Here is a 6,557-nt window from a genome sequence, read left to right as displayed (position 1 = left end):
GGCTATATCTCAGGTGTACTTTGGCCTAACATTGGCAAAAAAATAATCAGGTCAACAAGAGAGTATGGCAGATCATTTGGTCATGGTTTGATATCAATAATGCTTAAAATGTGACCACTAGAGCGCATACAGACCCTCCAGCAAACAGCGATGAATGTAAAGTGAAGTACCTAAAGTCTGAGTACCAGGTAGTATTATGTTCTGAAACTGTACAGTGCTTACACAACACTAGGACACACTGCTGATATTCACAACACACAGTTAGTTTATCAAGGGGACACTAGCTTTATGCCCTGATGGTCTCACTTAGATTATTATGAAGTAATGGTATGGTTACCTACACCAGTTGTCGATATAGAAAAGATAAGTTTCATGTAACATTCCATGTTAATGCACTGGGGTCATTATTACTAATAATGATCCCAGTACTAATAATATTAGTACTGGGATCATTATTAGTAATAATGACCCCAGTGCATTAACATGGAATGTTACATGAACTAATAATATTAGTACTGGAAGATGGTGAAAAGTATCAATGGGTAAGAAAAAATTGGTATTAAAATGAAGATGTGTGGTTACTGGATACTTGTGAGCTCCTGTGTTGACTATCTTCAAGAAATAAATATTTTACTTTATTTCTTATTAAATCTTAAAGTCTTTTTTATTCTTAGCTCTGATTGAAAAACTGATCAATATCTAACCACTACTTCTACTACTTTCGGCTCATCTCTGTAAGGGTCACAACAGAAAATCATCTGACAAACACAAACAAATTACTTATTTATTGTTTATCATTAACAAGAAAAAGTAACAAAACTAAATTCTTGATCATTTCAACATTTCATATCCTGGATGTGTTTTAATATCTTGCTGACACATCCAGTTTTGACCTCGATGGAACAGAGGATGAGCAGAAGGGAGCATGTGGGTTTGGAGAATGGAACAATATTTGGCAGAGTTCAATGCCTTAAGAGTGATTCTCAATGTAATATTTCATAAACGCATAGGGTATACAAAAACATTTTCCCCCCACTGTAATATGGTACTACTACTACTTTCAGCTGCTCATTGTAAGGGCTGCTTTAGCTAATTATCTGATTCCATAGCCCCTTTAACACAGCACTTCTGTTTCGGGCATATTTCACCTTTATTCTGGAACGACATCTGTGTAAACAAAATGGAGGGATCATTTGGTCCCACCTTTGTTGCAGCTTTGTAATGCATCTGGAGGTAGTAACAGAGCCCTGATTAGTTTAGTTTAGTTTATTAGTTTGATCCCCATTAGCTGCTGCATACCCCAGCAGCTACTCTTCCTGGGGTCATCAACAACACAAAAACAAAGCACCAACAATTTCCCACAACTCACTCAACAAACAGGATGTACATACACTCAACACAACAACACAAAACCAAAAATCAGCAACAGCACACAATACAAAACAATTACAATAATAATATCAACAACAACAGAAAAAAAACAAACAAAAAAAACCAATAAAAAACAGCTCCACAACAAACAAAAAAACAAACCATCTAGATGATGTCATTATAGGATATACAATAGCTCAGACAGTTATTCTTGGGTAAATATGAAAATTCTAAACCTTTTAGAAAAACTAACCGCTTGAATTTCTGAAATTAAAAATTGTGGCAATGTATTCCATGCCACCATTGCCCTGTATTGCACACTACCCTGTATTTGATTCGTCCTACAAGCAGGCAACAGGAAACGTCTGTCCTCTGACTGACGTGTGGAATGTTGATGGATGTCACTGAAGAAAGTCAGTTTACTGTAAAGAAGTTCAGGTGTTTTTGTAATTATGCTGTTTCTAATAAATTTAACTAAAGAATATCTAATTCTGCCTTTAACATGTAACCAGGCCAGACAGGTGTGAGTGTCACTAGTACTTGTTCTAAATGGACAGTTTAGGACTATTCGAGCTGCTTTATTTTGCACAGTTTGAAGTTTATTTAGATTTATTTCTGATGTGTTTGACCAAATGATTGAACAATAATCTAAATGCGACAGAACTAATGATTCCACTAGTGTTTTCCTTATTTGATATGGTATGCAATTCCTACATTGTTTAACAGCACCAATGCTTCTGCCCATTTTATTTAATATTTGCTTTATATGAGAATTCCGAGTCAACATACTATCAACAGTCACACCTAACAGCCTGGCCTCAGCTACTTGTTCTATGTCAGTTCCACCAACAGACAAATTCAAAACAGGGGAGTTTTTTAAAAGATGTCTTGACCCCAACACCATACATTTACTCTTTTCAGTATTTTCAGTATTTTCAGTAGTGATAAAGGTGGAATCATGATTCTGGAACACCATGTAAAAGGAAAACCTCTCTTTCCACAACCAAGGTGTGACGTTTTGATGACGGCGACCCCCGCACCAGGGGGATTTAAAAATGAGCGTGGGCCGTGTACAGTAAACAAACATATCAACGCAACCAGAAAGATGTCAACCTGGGGAGACAATATCCATGAGCTGTTGTCACTTCGGGCAGAGGACTCTATCCATGCTAACATTTGTGGAACGGTGAAAGACCCTTAACAAGTTAAGATATATGTGTATGTAACACTTTGATATGTGACTTTACTTATATTTACAGTGCCATATTGTATATGCATATAGATCTGGTGACAGCAAGGGGTTTGGGAGGGTTAAGTGGGTTTTGTTAGATTTTTGTATTCATTCATTCATTCATTCATTCATTCATTCATTTATTTATTTATTTATTTATTTATTTATTATGTGCTTGAATACTTGTGTGTATTCTGTATTTGAAATTTAATAAACATATCTAAACAGGAAAGACAGGCTGACTCTGGAGAGGTTAGCAACACTGCTACGCTCGGGGCATTTCTGAGACACAAGTTATACGTCACACTATGCACTGCACTGCGTCACCACCCCTTTGATTCCAGAATGCAGGTCCACTGTGTAAAAGTCCAGCCTGTCTCACCTCTGTTACTCCTTTGGCTTGGCTTTGGAAATCAGTCAATGTTGGAAAAAAAGTGGGATCACCATCTCACCTTTTTTTTCCGGAATTTCTGTGTAAAAGTGGCTCATCTGACCCTGTGTCCTGAATCAGCTTCTTTCACACCAACCGACCTGCATATCCTCCTTCACCACATCCATCTTTGGTCTTCCTCTTTGCCCCCTACCTGGTAACCCCATCTTCATCATTCACTATTCACTATCTCTCTTCTGCACATGTCCAAACCATCTCAGTCTGGCCTCTCTCACTGTTGTCATGTTCATGATTTGCATGGTGAATTTGGCAGAAGTTTTATACCGGATACCCTTCCAGATGCAAGCCTTTATATTTATTGAGGCTTGGGACCAGCACTAGAAACTAGAAACTAAAACAGAACTAGAACTAAGACTTGAACCATTGGCTGGATTATCAATATCTAACATGTTATTTACCATTATTACTACAAATCAGGGCTGTCACAGTCATTTTGTTTGAGGGGCCACATACAGCCCACTATGATCTCTAGTGGACCAGACATATTAACAATTAATTGGCATAATAACCTTATAAATAATGTCAACTCTAACTTTTTTTATGTTGTAGAGTGAAATCATGAAAATTCCGTTATGAAAATGTTTACATCTACAAACTATCCTTTAAAAAATGTGAAGAACATGAACAACCTAAAATTTCTTTAAAAAAGTAAGTGCAATTTTATACTTCAATTTATCACTTACACATTTGCATTGCAATTTACAGATCACAGTAAATCTACAAAGACACAAAACATTTAGTAACAGGTATAATATCGTCAAAATTGCACTTATTTCTCTTAAGACATTTCAAGTTGTTCATATTTTTCCAGGTTATTCACATTTTTACTTATTTACATTAAAACAAAAACAAATTTTGGAGTTGTCATTATTTATAGGTTATTATGTATTTTATTGGTCTGGGCCACTTGAGATTAACCCTTTCATGTATGAATTGTGAGAACCTGAGTCAAAATTTATTTTTTGAGTGTTTTTATTTCTCCTTAGCCATGAAAAAAACTATGTGATCGAGTTTTTTTTTTTTTTTTATGGCGTTACAAAAATATCCATGCATTTAATTTTTGAAGTAAAGAAACGTGTTTAAAACCCAATATCAGAAAGTAATATGAAAACAATGAAATAAAAACTTTTTTAATGCTGCTAATCTGATGTCTTCTCACATTTTAACATATTCTAATGCTAGTAATTACTCACTTAATGGAGATGATATGCAAAAAAAAAAAAAAAAAAAACCTTTTTGTCTAACAACTAACAATTGATTTACATTCAAACATGTTAGTGCAGATCAGGTTTATCAAGAACAGCACAGTTACAGTAATGGTATGAATGTCAGTGTATGGGATGATGCATAAGTGTCCACTGGGTTGGCTGATATGGAACTAAAACAACAAAACCCATGAATATACAAGAGAACAGCTGTAGAATAACTGTCCACTGTAGTGACTTATGCATGAAAGGGTTAAATTAGTCTGTATGTGGCCCCTGAACTAAAGGGATTTTTTTACACCTTTAATTGTTAATATCTTCAGTGTAATTTGTTCATTTCACAAATTCATCCCATGGGTCAGATTGGACCGTTTAGCGTCCAGTTTTAGCCTGCAGGCCAAATGTTTGACACCCTTGCTATAAATCATTGTGAATAAAAAAATGTTCAGTTTTCAAATGCACCATTACTCTAAATGACCCTTTTGCAGTGCATCAGTATAACCATTTATTGTGTTTGTCTTAAGTCAGATAGTTTTGTTTTGCAATGACGAGGTCAATTGTCCTGTTTGATACGGTATAAATTAATATAGCGTTATGAATACGGCTTTATAGCTTTGGCTGTCTTCCAATTAAGATTCAGATAATGTGTGTGTTTCATGATTATGAGATGTAAATATAATCAGGACCATATGTTTTGTTTATAGCTCAATGTGTTGAAATCAGGCTTTTGTTGTTTCTGTCTCACACTGCACCCACTAATGCATTTCTTCTAGAGGCAGGTTGGACACATCTTACTGTATATCTTTATCAAACCTGAGATATATTAACATAATTGTCAGCCTTTACTGTATCTTGTCTCTTTAACATCATTTTGGTTGTATTTTTAGATCTGCAGCCTGCTTGAGATTCAACACCACTAATTAAATAGACAGAGGCACTCACCATGCCAAATAAACTGATGTCTTTTCCCGGGAACTCTATGAAGACTGTCACATAAACCTAAACACACACAAACAGAATAAGGACGTGTAGTCACACACTCACACACTCACACACCTCAAAACAAATGATCCTGCCAGAACGAGACGCAGAATCCATCCTGATTACCGCAATTGTCTGAGGCTGACCAGTGAAGTTGTGAGGAAGCAAAAAGGGATGATTACTGAAACGCTAAAAAGTTTACCTGCGTGATAAATAAAGACAGACGAAGAAAGTGAGAGGAATGGAAAGCGTTTGTAATTGAGTGTGTTTCTATGTGCGTGTCTGCATATGTGTGTGTGTGTGTTTGAGAAGGGGAGTCAGCGAGATAATGACCTGCCTGATTGATAATCGATGGCCTCCCTCTCCTCTTGTCTCGTGTTTCTGTTCTAGGGTTGTGTTTTAATGTCGTTCCTCTGCTCGCTGACCTCATTAAAGGATCTGGTTACCCTCAAACAGCTTTTTAATTTAGCCTAATGATTTTTTGCATAATAGATCAGATACTTGGTAAGCCCTAGGGAGCAGCCCTTCTCTTCAAGGTGCCTTTACAGCGAGAGGAGCCAAGGTTTGGGAGGTTGTTATTGTGCTATATGTGTTTCTGTTTCTCGCTGCTATTCTTTCTTTAGGTGGTTAGCGCCGTATTAAATGTCTCTGCTGGAAATTATTTGTGTTTCCGAGGATTCTAAGCATTCCCTAACTCTTATTTTACCCCGTGCATATCACCTTCTAACAGTAAGCACATTTTACTTATTGTATTTTTAGACAAGGATATTAGAATAGAATCTTTATTTTGTCACACACATAAACATGTACCATACACTGAAGTTTGTCTTCTGCCTTTAACCCAAGTGCCTTGCTCAAGGGCACATCAGCCAACAACTCTTCACCAGTTCAGGGAATTGAGCTGGCGACCCTACAGTCACAAGCTGACTCCCCAGCAATCTATGCCACAGCTGCCCCCCCATATTATATGAAAACATAAAGTTTCTATCCAACAAGCAAATACAATTTTTTTCAAGTAAGTATAGCACTACATACTGAATTAATCCAATTAATTGAGGTTTTTATTTCTTAAAATTGTAAAAAAAAAAAAAAAAATATTCCTCTGAAGACCTGTCTTGCTCAACAAAACCTCAAAATGCAACCTGTTTGCTTCTTATATTATTCTTATATTAACCCTTTCATGCAAGAATTATGAGAACCTTAATCAAGATTTTTTTTCCTGAGTGTTTTTATTCCTCTTTAGGCATGAAAAAAAAAAAAAAAACCAATGTGATTGAATTTTTTTTTTTTAAATCAACCTGTTTTTCATGGAGTTACA

The sequence above is a fragment of the Sphaeramia orbicularis genome, chromosome 21 (assembly GCF_902148855.1).
Source record: "Sphaeramia orbicularis chromosome 21, fSphaOr1.1, whole genome shotgun sequence".
Classification (NCBI taxonomy): Eukaryota; Metazoa; Chordata; class Actinopteri; order Kurtiformes; family Apogonidae; genus Sphaeramia; species Sphaeramia orbicularis.
This window is presented reverse-complemented; position numbering follows the sequence as displayed.